The following is a 24,810-nucleotide window of genomic DNA, read 5'->3' on the forward strand; positions in this document are numbered from 1 at the left end:
ACTTTATTTAAATATTAAAAAATGAAGTTAAATCAACATATGAATGTGGTAAAAATTCAAACAATTAAAAAAATGAAAAGTAAAATCTCCTTTCCTTTACTTCCAATTCTATAACATACGTCCTGAGGTAGAGTTTCTTGTTTATTCTTCCAGAAGAAAAAAATGGAAAGAAAGAAGGTAGGAGGGGAGAGAGGAAGGAAGAAATAAGAAAGATACATAGTATGGGATTATTCTGTATACTCTTCAGCATTTGGATTTATTTGTTCTATAGTATACCTTGGAACCCTTTCCCTATTTAGATCACTTTTAAAAAGTTTTTTTTATGGGAATTTTCAAATATACAGATGAGTATAAAGTCTGGTACAGTAAGCACAAATATAGCCCCATCAATTAAAATTGTTAACATTTTTTCCCAATTTGCTTATTTCATCTTTCAATCATCTATCTCTATTTCTTTGCTGAATCATTTCAAAGTAAACTGCAGGTATCGTAACACTTCATTCCCAACTACTTCAGGACTCCTCACTTAAAATCAACAACATTATCTTGTATGGCCACTCTTGTCCCTAATAAAATCAACAATAATTCTCAAATATAACCCAATATCCAGTGATTACTAAAATATCTCCAATTATTTCCCAAGTGTCATTACTAGATTTTTGGGGGGAAACTTGTATTTAATTAAGAATCACACTTTGAATGTGGATGTCAAATCTTTTAAATCGCTTATAATTTAGAACAATGTTCCACTCTACATTAAACAAAGTTAGACTGATCAAAATTGTTTGGTTGTTTCCTCAGGATGTGACTTGTTCCTTTACTCACTCATCCTCTTCATTAGCTAATCAATATGTTGACATTTCATGAATTGCAATAAGCGTATTTTGTGCATTTAATCTCATTTAATCCTAAAACAACCCCAAGACATTAATAATACTAGTACATCTGTCTGACTGATAAGAAAATGGAAGTTAGAGAGATTAACTCAATTCTCTAAGGTCACATATCATTTGTGTTTTCTTCCCTGTTCTTTACATGTGTCTCACATAGTTTTGTCTAGTACTATACCATTTAGAGTTGAAAAGACTTAATTTTACATAGAAGAAAAAGAGGGCCAGAGAGACCAGTTGTGTGATATGTCTAGTCATGTAATTATTTAGTACATGATTTTCAAATGTTAAAAGCATTTAATGGGCTGGTGTCATTGGGATAGGTGAGCTGGATTCTCATAGGGTGGCATTACATTTGTAAACCTGCCAAGGCACAGAGCAGTGTTTACAAAGTGTGATAGGAAGGTAATTTTAGGCCCATACATAAGTAATTTTTATATTTGCAGTTATTTATTTTTATGCATTTTAGAGAAACACTGTAATTAGTACACTAACCTCAAATATTTTTTAGCCTGAGACTCAGTTAAAAACAAAGGTGAGTTAATTTAAAGTAAATTTAAAGAAAAATATTAGGAAAATAATGGGACAGAGAGCATATAGTTAGGGCAAAAAAATCATGATGATGGAGAGGAATGAGTCCAAAGAGGAGCTGCCTTTTAGGGTGAGGTCATATTAACCCAATTCATATATGAAACCAGAGTTTAAATGTATTAATTCATAATGAGAAATAAGATAGTTGTGTGTACTGAAACACTCATCTATGTGACAAGTAAATTATCTGCCTGTAGGCAGATCTCAAAATGAAAACAAGGAAAGCTATTTAAATGATTCTTAGGTGTAATAACTTCAGGTCAAATAGGCCGAGTTTATTCATCTTCAAAACAGTGCCGGCCTTGACAATGGGACCTTTACATTGAAGCTTCACTGTCCAAAATTTCCTATCTCTTAGATGTTGCAAGATGACCAATTCTCTCTTCTGGTTGATTAGATATGTCCACATTCAATATGGTTACTGGAAAGCCATGTCTGGAAGGTTATTTTGCCTTTCTAAGGAACCATTAAATATCTCTGCTCCAATCCATTCTCTGTTGGATATACAATGTAACTTAGAGTTTATACTTACTTCTCTTATGTCTAATTCATGGTAGGCTCCAAACATTAACAGCTGTTGCTAGATCTTGGCCTAGACTGTTGGCTTTTTGTCTCCTTACCCAGTACATTTTCTTCTACACTACTTAGCACTGAGTAATTTTCTCAGAACAAATAACATTTCCCAAACTAAGGACTCTGAAACCTATAAAATCCCTCACATGAGATCAACATCTCACTCTGAACACATTTATAGTAATTAAAAGTAATAAGTAAAATATAGGCTCTTACTGCTTGTAATAAATACAATGAAGATGGAAACATGGTAATTTGCTACCAAAGTCCCACAAAGCTTAAATAATTTGTTTCTGGCTATCTTTCCTTCCTCCACCTTTTTGTTACATTTACCTAATTCAGGAATAGAAGTAACAGGAGGATTTTGACTGAATTCTTATCACTATTTATACTCATTCAATAGATCTAAAAATGAGGGTTGTTAAATCTACTACCCAGTTTGTCTTTTTACCATTCTAGGTAAATGCTCTTGGCTGCTGTGGATCCAGATGAAACCTGGAGGCCAGGTACAGTCATCTTCAAAGGTTGGCCACATATCCACCTATGTTCAGGGTAGGGATTAGGAATACATTTGGAGTTTTTGATTGAATATTACAGCAAGCAAAATTTCCAAATAAGGAGAATAATTATAGAAACAACTATCTCAAGTCTGTCCCCCAGAAGTTTACTCTCACACACTTAAATGAAGCTAAGGTAAAATCAGTATGTGTATTGACATACCAAGGGCCACCTCCACTAAATGAGTTTTGGCTTATTCTCTCCAATTCACAACAGAGTATCGTGTTAGGAAAATCATTTGGGATAAAAAGGGCAGTGCATACTGTTAAGAGAATAAAAAGCCAAGCCACAAAACTGGAAGAAAATATTTGTAAGACACATATATCATAAAAGACTGCTCACCAGAATATATACAGAACTATCAAATCTCAATAATAAGAAAACAACCATCCTAAGTTTTTAAAAAGAGGGAGCAAATTAAACTGAAACTTGACCAAAGAATAGATGCAGATGGAAAATAAGCACATGAAAAGTTATTCAAAATTATCAGTCATTGGAGGAATACAAATTCAATTCACAAAATACCACCACACACCCATAAGAATGTCTCAATTAAAAATTTTGACCTTACCAACTTCTGGCAAGGATGCAGAGCAACTAGGATTTTCATGCTTTGTTAGTGGTGGGAATACAAAATGGTACAGCCACATCAGAAAATGGTTTGTAGTTTATTTAATTTAAGCATGCACTTATCATATGACCCTGCTATTCCACTTCAAGGTATTTATCTAAGAGAAATGAAGACATATCCACACAAAACCCGTACACGAGTGTTTATAGTAGCTTTATTCATACTTGCCCCAAACTGGAAACAATTCCCATGTCATTAACTGGTGAAGGGATAAACAAATTGTGGTACCTTCACACAATGGTATACCACTCAACACTAAAAAGGATAAACTGCTGATACATGCAGCAAAATGGATGAGACTCAGGTGCATTATGCTAGAAGAAAGAAGCCAGACTCAAAAGGCTACATACCATATGAAATTCCGTTTTAATGGTTCTCTGGGAAAAGGTAAAGTGATAGGGAAAGGAATCAATTAGTGGTTGTTTGGACAGTACAATGGAGGAGAGGAGGAGATTGATGCTAAAAGAATTTGACAGAACTTTTTGGGGTGATGGAAATATTCTAGATCTTGTCAAAACTCACAGAACTATACATTAAAAAGAGCAAACAGTATCATATGTAAAGTATACATAAAAAGACCTGACAAATGCAAACACACACACACAAATACACACACACATCACAGATAGATAGACTTGCATTATTGAGGCCTGAACCTTACTGACTCCAAACCATTATTAAACCAATAGCATCTATGTTATTTTTGGCCTGAGATTTTACTATTTTCTGGTCAATGGGAGGGCTATTGTTCAATGTTAGAAAAGGAATTCGGAGAACATTACTAATATTTAAGGTTCTTTTTCTTGCCAAATGGATGAAAATGGATGATGTCCTACTAATTAAACAAGTATTTACTGAAGACATACTACATTCCAGGCCTTGCTTTAATGCTAGTTGGCAGAATGAAACTGCAGACAAAAACCTCTGCTCTTATTGGCAGAGATTTTTAGTTAGAGAAGACAAAAATAATCACCTAGATAAAATATATCTTATGTCAGATGGTCATAAGTTTGATGGAGGAAACAGAAAAAGCAGAGAACTGGGGTAGAGAGAACCAGTGGTATGGAGGTGGGTGGGTATTGTAAAGCTCTATCATGAAGTTATTAAATATACATGTGCTCTGTACTATGCTGGGCACCGAAGATGAAATGATGGGAAAAAATAGACACCGTATTTGCCTCCCTGGAGCATTCATCTAGTGAAGGAGAGATATTAGCTAAATTGCTGTGTAAATGTGAAAACATACATTGCAATAATTGCTTTATGTTTTGAAGAAAATTGTATGAAGAAAGGGCTCTATAATCAAATAAGTCTAGGGGATGTTATATACCATATGCAATCCTTTCTATTCCTCCCTTATTAATATATTAATACATTAAGAAGCCCAAGAGTCTTCACAGTGACTATAAATATGTTTAATTGAATATATACCAAATGTATCTGTCTGTGGAATAATTTGTCTATTAGCATCTCACAGAATGCTCTACTGAAAGAGACAACGGAATAAATATTCATAGTGCGTTTTTTTCAAGTATTCTAACTTTCTTCATTAAATTGATATTAATAGAAAGATAGACGGTAAGCCAAAACCACCAAGGAGGAAAAAAAAATACAGTTTTGTTCACTATTTCTCTGTTTTTCAGTATCTGGATAAGGAATGAATCAGGAACTAAAAAGAACTGTGTGCTTTCTCCAGATTGATTTCTCACAAAATCTGCCTGTTTGGCAACATTTTTAGCTTCCAAATATAATATTCAATATTCTTGACAGAGAACCATAAAGAAATACTGACTTTTAGTTACCCGGTTTGTTGTGGTGGTATGTTGCAAGATGGAACAAATGAGTTAATATATTGATATTATTGAATGTAAATGTTCTTATTGTGAGATAAAGAGGATTTAAATATTTAGTGAGAGAAGGCAGAAAAGATGCATGTGGGTTTGGATTAGAATTAGAGTTATCATTATAAATTTATAATCAAAAAAATTCTTGCTATGGCTAGGGGCCACTGTCAAAAAAAAAAAAAAAAGGTATTTACTAAAATACTTATTCTACTCATGACTAGCTTTACGTTTCTTCTCAAATTACCTTCTTTTTTCTTTTTCCTAACCCCATTGCTATAGTTTTGGTTGAGGTGAAAATTGTTCCCTTCAAAGTGAAATTGTTTTGGAGTTTTCAGCAACCATGGCCATGGCTTAGATTTTGAAATTTCTGAAGTGAAAAAAAAGTATAAAGGAGAGCCTAGACGTTGATTTTCCTGTCATCTGGGTGGTTTCCAATTTATGTGACCTGGCTTCGAGCAGAAAGCAAACATTACAAATATCTCTATACTCATTGATTTCTATAGCCTCACCTTAATTTGTCACACCCAGAGATAATTTTGAAGTTAATAGGCAGCCATCACATAAGACAGAGAAATTAAATGGGGGGAAGTAAGCATAACCAATTTCTAAAGATCAAAAAGAAGAAAATTAATTATAAGCAAAGAGCAGAGAAACTATAGTTTGGAATGAATCATGTCATATAGTTAATTACAACACTAATTTAAAGCTCTCCTTTGACATAGAAAATAGACGGGTGTTAGTGGATTTTTCCTTCTGAATGTGAAGATACAAATCAATATGTGGGTTGGTTTGGTTTAATGTTTAATATCCAGTTTCTTCCTCTGCTATTTAGGTTTTTTGGGTTTTTATTTTACTGATCAAATAATCATGTTATATAACAGATATCTGTTTTGTAGTGCTCCATTAAATACTGATGTTTGGTTAAAAAAAATTTAGCCTGTCATATAATATTTAAATGCACTTCAAATAAAGGAATAACAAAGCTGTTACAAAAGGAATAAACTGGTGAAGGTCAGAATGATTGTTGCCAGGTGGGCACTGCCTCAAAGGTTAGCCATCCATTTTTCTTTCTATGGCATTTTGTGGCCTTTCAAGTTGCAGACTGGTCTATACTTAAAAAACAAAGTACGCGACTTGGATTTTGAATTGTTTGAAAGAAAAAGATGGACAGTTTCATACTTTTCTATTTTACTTGCGCTTTAGTGTGCAGTACTCCAAAATTTTTCTGAAGTTTGAGGCACCTCCATGACAAGTTATTTGTAGAAAATAAAATCAAATCTATATCCCTCATGAAGCATTCCCGAGATTTATTCTTCAATTAGGCTTGGCCCTCTATTCCTTATGAAATGAAATTTGGTCCAAGGGAACAGGAAATACTTTAAGTTGATAGAAAGTCACTAGCTGGTTGATCAGTTGGGATTGGCCAATCTTTGGACAGCTATTCAGTAATTTTTTTAATGAAATAGGTAATTATAGCTTATTTCCTACTAATAAATACTAGATGTTCCTCACAAACATTCTTCATAAGGTTTAATGCAAATAGCAAACTAAACCAAACAGGACTTTGTAGGAAGAACGAAGAAACTAAAGAAACAGAAAAATACCTCTAAAGCCCTAACTAAAAGAGAAAAATTCCCCCAAATCCCTTTCTAACTGGCAAACAAAAGAGCTAATTCTGCCTAATTAAAGTCATGCTTGAAAAGAGATTGGAATAAACATATGGCTTTACTGAATACGAATATAAATTTAAATTTTAGGGTTAGATGGACCTGGAGCCCAATTTCAGCTCTTATTTAATAGTTGTTTGAATTTGAGCAAGGTAGTCAAACTCAATCTTCTCACAAATAAAATGAAGATAACATCTACGTCATAAGGTTGTTTTGAACATTGAATAAAATAATACATAAGATGTTTAGCACAGTGCTGGCACATAAAATAATTTTTTTATGAATTTCATTTTAATTATAATGACTATGAGTGTTTAGTTGTAATTTCCTTTTTGGTTCTGTACTGCACTGTCCTAAATTTCTTGGGAAAACTGTAATGAAGCATATTAAAGAAAGTTGAAGGCCCAGATCTTGCTTTTGAGGAATTCCAACATAAATGTGAGCAGGAAGGTAGTAATAGCGTTGAAGATTAGAATTTCATTAGTAAGTCTTTCTAAATGACCTCGGTGAAAGACCTTGGTGGTGAGCATACATCTATCCTCAGCCTACTTGTCAACTCTGTCTGCCATTATTCTATCCATTTTAACATTTTTTTGGGTAGGCCTCACTCTCCCTGGAAAACACTCTAGCCATTGTAGGTTCTGTGAGTTTGCTTAGACAAGTTTCTTTGTTTGGAGTATTGTTGCCCCACTGCATCTTGACCTGTCTAAATTACATGCATATTTCAGAACTGAGCTCAAATGATCCTTCTCCATAAATACTTCCCAATACCATAGTACAGTATACATTTTTACTTCATTGGTGTTCAGGTAGTATTTAATATCATGACTGAAACAGTGCTCTGTGTTAGAGTTACTTGTAGCATGTTTTATATTCCCTAAAAAGTTATGAGTTAGTAGATTCCTCCCCTATTTCCAGTGTAAACTTCCTGTTACATAAGAGTCACTGCTGGCATTCAATGATTTATGTTCAATTAATCAGAAATGACTTTGTATTTTCAAAGCAAATAGCCATATTGTTTCAGCAAGAGGAATGTTAACTACATACAAGAATATATTAGGGAAGAACCAGAAGATACTATACTCTTGACTGTTTTATCTTGAATCCACTATTATCATTCATGCTCTGTAGTTATATTTTGTAACTAATACAATGGGTGATGCATTATTTTGTTCTGGATCAGGTTAATATTGATTGCCTTAGGTTCTACCCATGGCCAGATGCCTTAGAATATCACCAGGGCATCATTATTTAAGATAGTGCTCTTGTATATTTTAATGTTGAATATTAAGCTTAGCAAGGAAAAAATCCTTTAATTCATTGAATTTAAGGTGCTATCAATTGTAAGATGAGTCTCTTTTCAGAGGTATTAAAATGTGCAAATATGTGCATCTTACAATTGATGAAGTATGATACAATAAATTCCTTAATGGGGGTCCATATCCGGATGCATTTGGTTGCAAGTTACACAAGATTCAAATCCAAATTACTGAAACAGAAATAACAATTAACTGCAGAAAACAAAATTTCCTCTGTAGGTGTGGTTAACTAAGTGGCTTAGCAGTGACATCACATAGGCAGATTCTTAACATATTTCCTCAGGGGAATGGCTTTTGTCCTCTGCTTGAGCTGCTATGAGCTGCAAGATAGTTTACAAATCTGGCACCACTGATTTACTTAGGTTCACATTCAGAGACATGTTGCTTTCCATACATCTCTTTGTATCTGTGGAAAACCTTTCTCAGAAGTTACTCCAGTAGACTTCTCATGGTTCTATGGGCAGAGTTGAATCACATGACTTTTCCCAAGTCAATCCCTGGTAGAGGGGATGAAATGACAATCATTGGCTAAAGTGGTTTAAGTTCCAAACTTCTGGTGCTGGTGATAGGTCTGTCTTTCTTGAAAACATGGATTTGAGAAGAGCACATGTATCACACTGACCTGCTGCTAACAAGAACAAAGCAGGTTATCTATTTGAGTGGTACCTGATATATCCATGGCAATCTGTTTATAACTCTGCTTTTGTATTTACTTCTAAAGCCAATTATTTGCTAAAGTAATATGCTGTTGAATCCTTATAACTGGAAGCTCTTGGATTTTATTTGAAATAAAAAGAAGTCTCTTATTTGTAACAGAATGATTCATCGACAACTACTTTTTTTTCCCTCAGAAACCCCTCATGTCAAGTAAATTAAATTTAAAAATTAAGTTGTGTTTGATAACTCGTAAATATATAAAAGATGGACACTTCATAAATGTCCCAATTGTAGCTAGCATTCACTATTTTGCCTAATATGCCAAATCTTCCACTATGGAAAGAAAACCACCTTCAACTTGATGGTGAAGGGAGGTAAGGTACCTTTTTGAGGCTCTCTAGATGATGATAAGGTAAATATTGCTTTTATAGGCTAGTTACTACCAATATTACAAGTTGAAGAAGATGACATTCCCTTATAGAGAATGATTTGGTAGCTGTTAAACATATGTCAGAAGAATAAAATGAGCCCACACTAATTAAAAAATGATATCAAACATAGTCTTATGAAATGGTCATTACTGGTAACAGTCTTTGAAGGATTTTTAAATGAATCATATTTAAATACTAAGTTAAATATTTAAATATTAAGCATGAATCTGATTAGCTTATAACATAATAGCTACTATTATTTAACGAGAACTTCCTTGAGAGAATGGACTGGTAAAATCCTGAGTATTCTGGGCACCTAAAGGAGAAAGACTGACAAACTTAAAAACAAAACAAAACAAAACACAAACTTACCCTGGAACTTTACCTCCAATCAGCTTAGTCTCTCAAATTTATCTCCCTATATCCATATCCACCATAATCCCAGTACATCTCATCTTCATCTTCCATGTTGGCCACTGAAATATTTCTTAATAAGGCTTCCTACTTCCACTCTTGCCCATTCTCCATACTCCATACCGCTGTCAGGGTCATCTTTTATAAACAGATATAGTCAATTTATTGTACCCATAGGGTTGAGGTCTGTAACATTGCTGGAAACATTGAGTTAGCAAATACTGAACAAATGTTCTTAGAGGACATACAGGGTTCAGTTACTATGTGACTCTGGTCACAATATTTTTGTCAATTGATCAACACATAACCCTGTTTTATGTGTGTTTCTATTTAAAGACCTCTTAATTTAATATAGCTTGCTAGCTTATTAACACTGAACGTCTGGCTACAGCAATATGACTCGTGCCAGAATGAAACTTCCCTAACACATGTATGTTCTCCATAGGCACATCATAACCTTCTTGAATTTTGGAATACTATGATTATGTACAAATATATAATTGCAAATTATGATAGGTGCTAGAGATTAAAGTAAGAATGCTAAGAGGACTTCAATAGGGAGGGACTGGGGGAAACCAAAGTTATCTCTGTGTTGGAGTGATACTTGTGATAATCACCAAAATCCAGGTGTGTGTTAAAGCCCTGTTAGAAGGTAGGTTTTAAATATGTAGGACAGAATAGAATTAAAGCAAAAAAAAAAAAAAAATTCTCAGAAGTGCCCAAGGGAAGATGTTGCTAGGCATCTAGCGATTGGATTGCATTATTCTAATACCGCCTTGTTCTAAAACTCTGTGCAAACACATAGCACAGGGAGAGGAAGAAAAAAAATTTATCTGCTCATCTTTAAGCTGAATTTTCATTAATCCCAGTCTCTTTTTTTATAGAAATATCCTTGCTATATAGTAATAATGAAGATGACTGAACATCTACAACGAGCCAAGTTCAAAGGCAGCTCTTTACATGTAGTATCTCATGTGGCAGTGCTATTTCGGATCGGTATTTTGAGATAGTGTTAGGTGCTGTACACATTGAATCATTTTACCATTTGGATGAGGACTATGGAGTTTAGAGGAGTTAAGTAATTTACCCCCAGGTTACACAGCCAGCAAAATGTACAGCAGGGACAGGAATCCATCTCTTGCAAACACTACAACCCACAATCTCCAGTAATTGCAATAAATCAATCATTAATCACCCGAAAATGGAGATTTTCTGTCATTTTCTTATTGGGATGCGTGTGTGCGTGCACACGCAGGTGTGTGCCTGTGCCTGTGCATGCACGTGTGTGCTGACTTACAGCTGTCTACATATCATCAAATGTTATAAAATTGAGGTTTTAATAAAAAGTGTGACAGAGGAAGCACTTTTAAAGCTATAGTTCAGGATTTAAGCACTTTTAAAGCTATAGTTAAAGGATTAAAAATAAAATTAGTTCTAAAAGATATTGTAAAAGTATCTATTTATTTTTTAAGATTTTATTTATTTATTTGACACAGAGAGAGAGGCAGCAAGAGAAGGAACACAAGCAGGGGGAGTGGGAGAGAGAGAAGCAGGCTTCCCGAGGAGCAGGGAGCCCGAAGCGGGGCTCGATCCCAGGACCCTGGGACCATGACCTGAGCCGAGGCAGATGCTTAAAGACTGAGCCATCCAGGCACCCCGTAAAAGTATGTTTAGAATGAGGACATCACATAGGGTGATCCCCCCACCAGTCTCAACTATTCATGAAATTTTAAAGAATAAATATTTAATTATATAGGTACATTTCAGTTGGCTTGGAATTTAGTCTGCTTTATTTGAAATCACTGCTGGATCATTTACTGTAATGCAAAGGATAGAAAAAAGTTTTTTTTCATCTGAAGCACTGATGAATTTTAACATTAAAGCTTTATAAACAATTTTACTTATCCAGTTTTTAGTAGTAAAAGGAGGCAATTCTAAACCAACACTGGGAAAGTAGAAAATAAAAGAGGGACATTAGGATAGAAGTTTTATCAGTTTGATTCTCACATGCTGATGAATAAAAGGGGAAGAACTGGAAAATACCTTAGCAAGTTTAGTGCTTGGGATTGAATTAGTAATAAAGTTTCCAAACTAAGGGCTATAAAACATGTCCATCTGTCTATTTATCCATCCATCCATCCATCCATCCAACCATCTAACCATGCATTTATCCTTCTATCCCTCTATCCTGTGATTTGATTCTATGGAATTTGTGGAATTCTAATTGTTGTGTCATAGAAATTTGTATAAATAAATTTTGCACATTTCTTTTCTCATTTAATTCATTGTGATTTTCCCCTGAGTACTTTTATTTAAGCATGTATATTACTGTAAGAACTTCGGTTGGTTTTCTGTTGGTATATTATACTTTAAAACTGTACTATGAGCAACAACAACTACTGAGCCACAATGAACATAACTACTGACCAGCTAGTGGTTTCTAAATACTGTTCTCTACAAAAAGGAATAAGGGCAGAAAAAAAAAAAAAAGGAATAAGGGCCCTTGACAATAGATGATTTCAGCATTGGGAGAGAAGATAAGAAGAGCTCAGAGGATACTTAAGACACATGGGAAGAACACAGAAGCCAGATTGAAGGGGTTTCAACTGGAAAAACCTGAGATAATTTGAGTATTAAATACATATATAAGTATATGTATAAATAAATAAATTAAAAAAAATATATATATACACACACAAACAAATAAATAGGAGCAAAGAGTAAGTTGTTTATTGAAGTAAAATGCCAACTAATAAATGTACTAGGAATGATGCAGTTAGAAAATCATTTGACAACCACCGTAATATTAATTGCTTTAGGCAAAAGTAGTGGGTGTGGTAGATGAAAAACACAGTATTTACCTAGTCTTAAAGTCTCTCCCCTTAACATATTTGTTAATTAGAGAGAAAAAAAAAGTAACTTTAGAGTAGAGAAACCTGGCAAGACACCTTAATTAAATGATCAATGTTATCATCCATAGAGCAAAAATTTGCTTCCTGATGCACTGAGAAAAATGTAACTTCACTTCTCTGGTATTTCTACCAAAAATGCTTAATTTTAATCTAATCATGAGTAACACAGGCAAACTAAATTTGAGGGATATCCTTCAAAACAAAGGACCTGTATGCTTTAAAAACAAAAAAAGGAAAGAAAGACTAAGGAATCATTATGGATAAAAGAAATTTTTTTCTACTCTCAATCAATCCAGGATCACACATTGCATATCGTAGTCAAGGCTTTTTAATCTTCTTTTATTAGAATTTCAGAATACATTTTAACAAGCTCATATGCATTAATCATGTTTTTAAAAATTTTAACTATTTTGATACTTATTTTGCTGGATGAATTTTAGATATTTTTTAAAGAACTCTATATATCTCCATAATTCTACCAGATGTTCATGAAGATTTCTTTACATTTAAAAATGGTTTCAGGAAGAATTGATAATTCTTAAATACTTAGACTTTCCATCCAATTTTGTTTTTTATGTCTGTCCTCAAGATTTTCACATTTTCTTCACAGAGGCTTTCCTTCTTTTCTTTTAATTTTCTTCCTTGACTTTTCATATATCTCATAGTTAATTAATTTCATGTTTTTATTTAAATTCTAGTTAGTTGACATATAGTGTAATATTAGTTTCGGGAGTAGAATTTAGTGATTCATCATTTACATACAACACTCAGTACTCATCACAAGTGCCTTCCTTAATACCCATCACCTATATAACCAAGCCCCCTGTTCACCTCCCTCCTCCAGCAAACTTCATTTGTTCTCTACAGTTAAGAGTTGTTTATCTGTTTCTTTTCTTAAATTTCACATATGAGTGAAGTCATATGGTATTTATCTTTCTCTGGCTGACTTATTTCACTTAGGATAATACCCTCTAGCTCCATCCATGACATTGCAAATGGCAAGATTTCATTCTTTTTTATGGCTGAGTAATATTCCATTGTATAGATACCACCTCATCAGTTGATGGACATTTGGGCTCTTTCCATAATTTGGCTATTGTTGATGATGGTGCTATAAACATCAGGGTGCATGTGCCACTTTGATTCAGTATTTTTGTATCCTCTGGGTAAATACCTAATAGCGAAATTGCTAGATCATAGGGTAGTTCCGTTTTTAACTTTTTGAGGAACCCCTTACTGTTTTCCACAGTGACTGCACCTGTTGGCATTCCCAACAGTGTAAGAGGGTTCCCCTTTCTCCACATCCTCACCAATATCTGTTATTTCCTGTGTTGTTAATTTTAGGCATTCTGACAGGTGTGAGTTTGTATCTCATTGAGGTTTGATTTGTACTTTCCTGAAGACGTGTGATGTTGAGCATCTTTTCATGTGTCTGTTCTCCGTATGGATGTCTTTTTTGGAGAAATGTCTATTCATGTTTTCTGCCCATTTTCTTAACTGGATTATTTGGTTTTTGGGTGTTGAGTTTTATAAGTTCTTTATAGATTTTTGGATACAAATCCTTTATCAGATATGTCATTTGCAAATATATTCTCCCATTCCATAGGCTGCCTTTTAGGTTTTTTTTTTTTTAAGATTTTATTTATTTATTTGAGAGAGAGAAAGTGAGTGAGAGAGACAGCATGAATGGGGCGAGGAGCAGAGGGAGAAGCAGACTCTCTGCCAAGCAGAGAGCCCAATACGGAGCTCTGATCTCCAGACCCTAGGATTATGACCTGAGCCAAAGGCAGATGCTTATCATCTGAGCCACCCAGGCACCCCTGCCTTTTAGTTTTGTTGATTGTTTCCTTCACTGTGCAAAGCTTTTTATCTTGATGAAGTCCCCAATATTTCATGTTTGCTTTTGTTTCTTTTGCCTCTGGCAACATGTTTAGTAAGAAGTTGCTATGGCCAAGGTCAAAGAGGTTGCTGCCTATGTTCTCCTCTAGGATTTTGATGGATTCCTAATTCACATTTAGGTCTTTCATTCATTTTGAATTTATTTTTGTGTATGGTGTAAGGAAGTGGTCCAGTTTCATTCTTCTTCATGTTACTGTCCAGTTTCCCCAGCACAATTTGTTGAAGAGACTGTCTTTTTCGCATTGGATATTCTTTCCTGCTTTGTCAGAGATTAGTTGACCATATATAGTCAACTATATAGTCACCCATATAGTGAGTTCATTTCTGGGGTTTCTAAGATGTTCTATTGATCTATATGTCTGTTTTTGTGCCTGTACCTGATCACTACAGCTTTGTAATATAGCTTGAAGGCCAGAATTGTGATGCCTCCAGCTTTGCTTTTCTTCTTCAAGATTGCTTTAGCTATTCAGGATCTTTTATGGTTCCATACAAATTTTAGGATTGTTTGTTCTAGCTCTGTGAAAAATGCAGGTGGTATTTTGATAGTGACTTCACTAAATGTGTAGATTGCTATGGGTGGTATAGACATTTTAACAATATTTTTTCTTCCAATCTATGAGCATGGGATGTTTTTCTATTTCTCTGTGTCTCTTCAATTTCTTTCATAAGTGTTTTATAGTTTTAAAGGTATAGATATTTTACTTCTTTGGTTAGGTTTATTCCTAAGTATCTTGTGCTTTTTGGTGCAATTGTAAATGGGAGCAATTCCTTGATTTCTCTTTCTGCTGCCTCATTATTGATATATAGAAATGCAACAGATTTCTGTACATTGATTTGTATCCTATGACTTTACTGCATTTGTACATCACTTCTAGCAATTTTTCGGTGGAGCCTTTTGGGTTTTCTACATAGAGTGTCATGTCATCTACCAAGAGTGAAAGTTTGACTTCTTCCTTGACAATTTGGATGCGTTTTATTTCTTTTTGCTGTCTCATTGCTGAGGCTAGAACTTCCAGTACTATGTCAAATAACAATGGTGAGAGTGGACACCTCTGCCTTGTTCCTGACTGTAGAGGAAAAGCTCTCAGTTTTTCCCCCCTGAGGATTATATTAGCTGTGGGTTGTTTGTATATGGCCTTTATGATGTTGAGATATATTCCCTTTATCCCTACTTTGTTGAGGGTTTGTATCAAGAATGGATGCTGTACTTTTTCAAGTGCTTTTTCTGCATCTATTGAGAAGATCATATGATTCTTATCCTTTTGTTTTTTATTAATGTGGTGTATAACATTGATTGATTTGCAAATATTAAACCACTCTAGCAGCCCAGGAATAAATCCCACTTGATGGTGGTGAATGATTTTTTTAATGTACTGTTGGATTCAATTTACTAGTATTTTGTTGAGAATTTTTGCACTCATGTTCATCAGGGATATTGGCCTTTTCTTGTGGGGTCTTTGGATTTGGAATCACGGTAATGCTGGCCTCTTATAATGAGTTTGGAAGTTTTCCTTCCATTTCTATTCTTTGGAACATCTTCTGAAGAATAGGTATTAAACTCTTCTTTAACGTTTGGTAGAATTCCCCTAGAAAGCCATCTGGCCCTGGACTTTTTGTTTGTTGGGAGATATTTGTTAATAATTCAACTTCTTTTCTGGTTATTGGTCTGTTCCATTCTTCTATTTCTTCCTTTTCAGTTTGGGTAGTTTATATGTTCTAGGAATTTATCCATTTCTTCCAGATTGCTCAATTTGTTGGCATATAATTTTTCATAATAGTCTCTTATAATTGTTTGTATTTCTGTGGTGTTGGTTGTGATCTCTCCTCTCTTGTTCACGATTTTATTTATTTGGGTCCTTTCTCTTCTTTTTGGTAAGTCTGGCTAGGGGTTTATCTATTTTATTATTTCTTTCAAAGAACCAGTTCTTGGGTTCATTGATCTGTTCTACTGTTTTATTGTTTTGGTTTCTATATCATTGATTTCTGCTATAATCTTTATTATTTCCTTTCTTTTGTTGGCTTTAGCCTTCATTTGTTCTTTTTCTAGCTCTTTTAGGTGTAAGGTTAGGTTGCGTATTTGAGATTTTTCTTGTTTCTTGAGGTGGGCCTATATTGCTATATACTTCCCTCCCATGACTGCTGTTGCTGCATCCCAAAGGATTTGGACTGTCATGTTTTCATTATCATTTGTTTCCATGTATTTTTTTTTTTGTTTCTTCTTTAATTTCCTGGTTGATCCATTCATTTCTTTAGTAGGATGTTCTTTAGCCTCCATGTATTTGTGGTCTTTCCAAATTTTTTCTTGTGGTTGTCCTCAAGTTTCATAACATTATGGTCAGAAAATATGTATGGTATGATCTCAATTTTTTTGTACTTGTTGAGGCCTGATTTGTGACACAGTATGTGATCTATTCTGGAGAATGTTCCATGTGTACTCGAAAAAAATGTGTACTCTGCTGCTTTAGGATGAAGTATTCTGAATATATCTGTTAAGTAAGTCCATCTGGTCCAGTGTGGCATTAAAAGCCATTATTATCTTTGTTGATTTTCTGCTTAGATGATCTGTTCATTGCTGTAAGTGGGTGGTAAAGTTCCCTACTATTATTGTATTATTATCAGTGAGTTTCTTCATGTTTGTTATTAATTGACTTATATATTTGGGTGCTCCCAAGTTGGGGGCATAAATATTTACAATTTTTATATTGTTTTCTTGGATAAGCCCCTTTATTATGATATAATACCCTTCTTCATATCTTGTTAGAGTCTTTGGTTTAAAATCTAGTTTTTATGATATAAATATGGCTACTCTGGCTTTCTTTTGATGTCCATTAGCATGATACATGGTTCTCCATCCCTTCACTTTCAATCTGCAGGTGTCATTAGGTCTAAAACGAGTCTCTCGTAGGCAGCATATTGATGGGCCTTGTTTTTTAAACCATTCTGACACCCCATGTCTTTTGATTGGAGCATTTAGTCCACTTACATTCAGAGTGATTAGTGATAGACATGAATTTAGTGCCATTGTATTACTAGTTAAGTCATTGTTTCTGGAGATTTTCTCTGTTCCTTTCTAGTCTTTGTCACTTTTGGTCTTTCTCTCCCATTCAAAGAATCCCCTTTAATATTTCTTGCAGGGCTGGTTTAGTGGTCAGGAACCCCTTTAGTTTTTGTTTGTCTGGGAAACTCTTTATCTCTCCTTCTATTCTGAATGACAGCCCTGCTGGATAGAGTATTCTTGGCTGCATATTTTTCCCACTCAGCAGGTTGAATATATCATGCCACTCCCTTCTGGCCTGCCAAATATCTGTGGAGAGATCTGCTGCTAACCTTATTTGTCTTCCCTTGTAAGTTAGGGACTTTTTTCTCTTGCTGCTTTTAGGATTTTTTTCTTTATCCCAATATTTTGCAAATTTAACTTTAATATGTCTTGGTGTTGGCCTGCTTTTGTTGATTTTGATAGGTCTGTGCCTCCTGAACGTGGATGTCTATTTCTTTCCCCAGGTTAGGGAAGTTTTCAGCTATACTTTCCTCCAATAAACCTCCTGCCCCCTTTCCCTTCTCTTCTCCTTCTGGGACTCCTATGATACAAATATTATTATGCTTTATGGAATCTCTGAGTTTTCTCAGTCTACATTCATGATCCAATATTTTTCTTTCTCTCTTCAGCTGCATTATTTTCCATAATTTTATCTTTTATATCACTTATTCATTCTGCATCTTCCATCCTTGTAGTCATTACATCTAGTGCATTTGCATCTCATTACATCATTTTTTATTTCAGTTTTATTTCACCTAAAACTTCAGTTTATGTGTTTTATCTCTATAGTGAAGGACTCCCTGGTGTCTTCTATGCTTTCTTAAGCTCAGCTAGTATCCTTACAATTGTTGCTTTAAATTCGGGATCAAAAATATTACTTAATATTACTTATATCTGTTTCAGTTAGATCCCTGGCTGTGACATTTTCTTGTTCTTTCTTTTGGGATGAATTCCTCCGTCTTGGCATTTTGTCTAGGTCTCTGTCTTCTTCTCTGTGTTAGGAAAGCCTGTTATGTTTCCTGCTCCGGAGAGTAATGGCTTTACAAAGAAGAGGTCATATACTGTCCAGGGCCTGGCACTTCAGGAAGTGTCTCTGGGGTATGCTGTGTGCACTCTGCTGCTGTGTTTTGGCTGCTCTTTTCCTCAGGTCAGTCCTTTGCAGAGTTTCTCCTTGCCTGCAGTGGGGAGTGTTTGGACCTTGGCCAGAGTGTGGTGAGTTTTAACTAGGTGTCCTCTGTTGTGCTTGTTAAAAGAGATCTGATGCTATTTCCATGAGAGCTGAAGCTTTGCTGCACTCTGTGGTGAGTAGATATGGTGCATGGCAGGGGAGGGTGTGGGGGGCAGTGGGGAGGTTGTACTGGTCTTTTGCGGTAGGGGCCACCTGCTCTGATTCTCAGGCACACCTGCAGAGCACAGGGGGGCAGGGCTTGGTGTAAGCGATTTAGGCTACTGCTGTTGGCACTGTGTGGCTCAGTGAAGCCAGCTCATGCTGAGGGGTGGAGGAGAGAAATAGCAGCAGCCCCCTCCCCCATCCCGGAGAGGGCAGTTCACACCCACCACTGTCCAGGAAGTACTCCCATAAGGGCAAACAATCTCCCTTCGTGTGTCCCAGGCTTCCCTCAGATTCCTGCCTTCACCCTGACTATATCCATGCCATCTGCCCATGTGGCAGTGCAGTGCACATGTGTTCTATCCCAGGCAGGCCAGCTGGGTTTTAGAACTCCAAACTTTAGGGACCTGGTGTGGCATGGACTTATGCTGGTCCTCTGGGGAAGGGTCTGGCCACTCTGGGACCAATGCAGATTTGTCCCAGGAGGTCAGTCACACCAAACCACAAGGGGGTGGATTTTGGAGTAAAGTGCAGCAAAGAGCCAGTGTCCAGGTTACCCGCCCTCAACAGGTGTCTCTGAACCTATTGCTGAGGGGCGGGAGATGGTAATGGTACCACTCACCTGGCTCTTTGGTCCCCAGAGAGGCAATGCCACCTCTCCCAGATGTGCTCCAAGAAGGGATAACCATTTCTCCCAATGTGTCCCAGGATATCCTCAGATAGTGCCATCTGCCCCAGGGTTATCCGCCCCTCTTCTCCATAGGCGCACTGCAGTGCCTTCAAAGACTCCACACCTGCTATGCCACAGACCTCTACAACTCCAGTCTTTGAGCTCCGCTGGTTGTAAAAACCCATGAAAGTTAGCCACTCTCATTTTCCCAGTTGATGTTTTTGGGGAAGTGTTTTCCTTGTGCGATCCCCTGTGCACTCCTCTCTCTCTCTCTCACTTCTCTCTGTGACCAGGGCTCCCTCCCCGCTGCAGCAATCCTTTTCTCCCCCAAATTACATCTCTGTACCTCCTACCTTCCAAAATGTGGCATCTTCTCTCCCTCTAGTTGTACATTTTGTTCTGTCAGTCCTCAGATTTCTTTCTTAGGTATTCAGAATGATTTGATATTTATCCAGCTGTGGTTTGAGGGAGGAGGCAAGCCCAGGGTCCTCCAACTATTCTGCCATCTTACCCCCTCCCCCCATGCCTGGTCTGGTAGTTGTTTTAAATGGGAGAGATTTTTTTTTCATTCTCTTTGCTACTGATATTGTGAATAACATATATAGGGAGGCACTGAATCTTTGTGTAATCAAGTATAGTCAACTTATTTTATAAATAATCTTACCATTTATTTGCTGGTATACTTAGTAGAAATTCCCCAGTAGAAATTCATTTCATCTCTAAACAATAATAATTCTGGCAGTTTTCCCCCTTACTTTTCAATACTTGTACATTTACCTATTGTTATTGTTTTATTTCATTTGCTAAAACTTTCAGAAAAATAATGAATGATAATAGTGTTAGTGGGAATCCTGGTCTCCTCATCTTTAAAGAGCATGATTTCAATATTTCCTTGTTTCTCAGTTTCTGGTAGATTATAATTTCAATAAAAATACCTTTATTTTTAGTTTACCAAGAAATTTATTGGCAACAAAGGTGGATGTCTTTATAATTACTTTAAAATATCCTTGATAATGTAAATTCCTACAAACATATAACCTACCAGCTGTGAATCAGGCCATAAATAAAAATTTGGGCCATAAATAAAAATAAAAATCAGGCCAGAAATAAAAATTTGGACAGGCCAATTAGCAGTAGTGATATTGAAGCAGTAATCAAAAAACTCCCAAAAAACAGAAGTCCAGGACAAGACAGCTTCACAGGTGAATTCTATCAAACACTTAAAGAAGAGTTGGGGCGCCTGGGTGGCTCAGTCATTAAGCGTCTGCCTTTGGCTCAGGTCATGATCCTAGGGTCCTGGGATCGAGCCCCACATTGGGCTCCCTGCTCAGCGGGAAGCCTGCTTCTCCCTCTCCCACTCCCCCCTGCTTGTGTTCCCTCTCTTGCTGTCTCTCTCGGTCAAATAAATAAAATCTAAACAAACAAACAAACAACACTTAAAGAAGAGTTAATACCTATTCTTCTCAACTATTCCAAAAAATACAAGGAGAAGGAAAACTTCCAACTTCCTCCGATAAGGCCAGTATCATCCTGATACCAAAAATAGATAAAGACACCACAAAAAAGAGAACTATAGGCCAATATCTCTCATGAATATAGATGTAAAAATCCTCAGCAAAATATTACCAAACTGAATCCAATAATACATTAAAGAAATTATACACCAAGATCAAGTTGGATTTATTCCTGGGATGCAATGGTGGTTCAATATTTAGAAAACAATCAATGTTATACATCACATCAATAAGAGAAAAGATAAAATCATACGATCATCTCATTAGATGCAGAAAAAACATTGGTTGAAGTACAACATCAATTCAGATAAAAATTCTCTGCAAAGTAGGTCTAGAGGGAACATACCTCAACATAATAAAGGCCATATATATGAAAAACATCATACTCTCTGGTAAAAAACGGAGAGCACCCCCCACCCACCCAGGTTAGGAACAAGACAAGGACATCAATTCTTACCACTTTTATTCAACATAGTAGTGGAAGTCCTAGCCACAGCAATCAGACAACATAAAGAAATAAAAAGCATCCAAGTTGGTAAGGAAGAAGTAAAGTTCTATTAACAGATGACATGATACTATATAGAGAAAACCCTGAAGAATCTACCAAAAGACTACTAGAATTGATAAAAGAATTCAGTAAAGTCCCAGGATACAAAATCAGTGTACAGAAAACTGTTGCATTCTATATATTAATAATAAAGGAGCAGAAAGTATAATTAAGAAAATAGTCCCATTTACAATTACACCGAAAACAATAAGATACCAAGAAATAAACTTAACCAAAGAGGTAAAAGACCTATACTCTGAAAACTATAAAACACTAATGAAAGAAGTTCAAGATGATGCAAGGAAATGGAAAGTCATTCTGTGCTCATGGGTTAGAAGAACAAATATTGTTAAAATGTTTGTAATACCCAAAGGAATTTACAGATTTAATGCAAACCCTGTCAAAATACCAACAACATTTTTCACAGAAACAGAAAAAAAGAATCCTAAAATTTGCATGGAATATGTTGAATAGCCAAAGCCATTTTGAAAAAGCAAAACAGAACTAGGGTATAAAAATTCTAGATTCCAAGATATATTACAAAGTGGAAGTAATCAAAACAGTATGGTACTGGCATAAAAACAGACACACAGATTAATAGAATAGAACAGGAAACCCAGAAATAAACCCACAATTATATGGCCAATTGATCTCTAACAAAGGAGGAATGAATATACAATGGGAAAAGGATAGTCTCTTCAATATATGGTGTTGGAAAAACTGGACAGCCACATGTAAAAGAATGAAACTGGCCACTTTTTTTTTATCATACACAAAAATAAAATAAAAATGGATTAAAGACTTAAACATGAAACCTGAAACCATAAAAATCCTTTAAGAGAGCACAGGCGGTAATTCTTCTGACATTAGCTATAGCAACATTTTTTTAGATATGTCTCCTGAGGCAAGGGAAATAAAAGCAAAAATAAACTATTGGAACTACATCAAAATAAAAAGTTTCTGCACAGTGAGGGAAGGAATCAATAAAACTAAAAGGCAACCTATTGAATGGGAGAAGATATTTGCAAATGACATATCTGATAAAGGGTTAGTGTCCAAAATATATAAAGAACTGATGGAACCTAACACCCAAAAACCAAATAATCCAATTAAAAAATGGACAGATGACATGAACAGCCATTTCTCCAAAGAGGACATACAGATGGCCAATAGACACATGAAAAGATGATCATTAGTACTCATCAACAGGGAAATGCAAATCAAAACTACTATGAGATATCACCTCACACCTGTCAGAATGGCTAAAATAAAAAACAGAAGAGGCAACAAGTGTTGGCAAGGATGTGGAGAAAGGGACTTGCACTATTGGTGGGAATGCAAACTGGTGGAGACACTGTGGAAAACAGGATGGAGGTTCCTCAAAAAATTAAAAATAGAACTACCCTATGATCCAGTAATTCCACTACTGGGTATTTACCCCCAAAATACAAAAAACACTAATTCAAACCCTTATGTTTATTGCAGCATTACCCATGTCCATCCATAGATGAATAGATAAAGAAGGTATGGCACAAATACACACACACACACACACACACACACACACAGACGAGAGGAATATTATTCAGCCACACACACACAAAAAGAAATCTTGCCATTTGCAACAACCCGGATAGGCTATAGAGTATAATGCTAAGGGAAATAAGTCAGTCAGAGAAAGACAAATGCCATATAATCTCACTCATATGTGGAATATAGAAACAAAATAAATGAGCAAAGGAAATAAAAAAGACCGAGAGAGAGAGACAAACCAAGAAACAGATGCTTAACTATAGAGAACAAACTGGTGGTTACCAGAAGGGAGCTAGGTTGGGGGTTGGGTGAAATAGGGGATGGGGATTAAAGAGTACACTTATCATGATGAAAAAAAATAAAATTAAAAAAAATTAAAAAGTTGGACATGAAGAATATGAAAAATTAAAAAACATTAAATGTCCTTGATGTCTCATTTTTTTTAAATTCATGTGAGACCTTTTTAATATACCACATACTTTAAAAAACAAAAAGTATAGATAAGTTTTGCAATATCTTGACCTATTTTTATTGTGTCTCCCACAAGATAACACACTACAAGAAATTAGTTAATTGCCAATTACTGGTTCTATCAAATCTGGGCTTCCCTTCCAACATATCTGAACAGACATCCTCAGAGGAAAAGAGTTTAAGAATGTTTTTAAAACATTTTTTTTCCCTACAGAAGTAACCTGTCTTAATTATTTTTAAAATTACAAATTTTAAAAAAAGACAAAAGAAAAGCAAAAGCTCATATGCTCATAAACAGGAGATAATTTCTAGTCAATATTTGGTATTTGTTTTTCACATATTTTCTTTCCTCTAATATGTATATACAATACATTAAAATAGAGTTATAATTTCATATCATGTTTCTAAAATAGGATTAAAAATAGGAGTAATGTAGAAAATACAGAAAGAAGGTTCAGGATTGTTTGAGTTGGTAAATCTTCAAAAATTTTCCCATGATCCACTGTTAGAGTCCAGTATTATTATCAATACTCCTGGTACTCCTTAATGCAAGTAGGATTTTTAAAATTTTTCCATTGTAGAATTCACACATAAGTATTACAAAGTAACTGAAAAATAGCAAAAATTATTTAACATTTTTAAAAAGCAAATGAAAAGTATGTTTAAATTTTGACTGTCAGACTGCAAGACCTAAAGAAAGCTGGATCACTCACCTTATGCAAATCCAAGCGTGGAGCCCAGTGGATTCAATGTTTTACTGGGAATTACAAAATAGAGGATTAACAGAGAACTGATTAGATTGCATTGTGAAATTCTATGCTGATTCATAATGCAAAAGCACAGTGATCAAGCTGTAGTAGGAAGCACACTTCACCACTACGAGAAAAAAAAAAGGCCCCAATAATGTCTGTTAAAACCGTTTGACTCCTGGTTTCAGGCAAAGATGTTAAAAGGTTAATGTTTCCTTTATTGCAAACATATTACCACAGGGAAGAAAATATTGAATTTTTTAGGTCCACTATTCATAAATTAACTGTCCGATAATAAAAGCTACAAATTAGATCATTCACAGAAATTGGTAATTTTCTTAACTGCCCTTTAACAATGAAAGATGGATATGCATACAGCTTTAGAATGAAGTAAGTTAATTCTTTTGTTTATCCACAGGCGATCACCAACTCCCTAAGAAAGTCCCACTGTTAATGATTATATATAAAGACATTTTTATCAGCCTTCTCCCAGTAATGTCAGGAACTAAAGCAATTCATGAACAGGCCACTCGTTCCCTTTTTCAAATTAAACAATCTGTTAGATATTCTTTT

General features: G+C 35.3%; 1 protein-coding gene across 3 annotated transcripts in view; it reads right to left on the bottom strand.

The window, feature by feature from the left end:
- B3GALT1 (beta-1,3-galactosyltransferase 1) overlaps positions 1-24,810 on the bottom strand; it is a 540,853-nt gene that overhangs the window by 227,681 nt on the left and 288,362 nt on the right. The window lies entirely within an intron of this gene.

This window comes from Callorhinus ursinus, unplaced genomic scaffold, assembly GCF_003265705.2.
Source record: "Callorhinus ursinus isolate GAN/ISIS: 27379988/994484 unplaced genomic scaffold, GSC_fseal_2.0 scaffold2, whole genome shotgun sequence".
Lineage (NCBI taxonomy): Eukaryota > Metazoa > Chordata > Mammalia > Carnivora > Otariidae > Callorhinus > Callorhinus ursinus.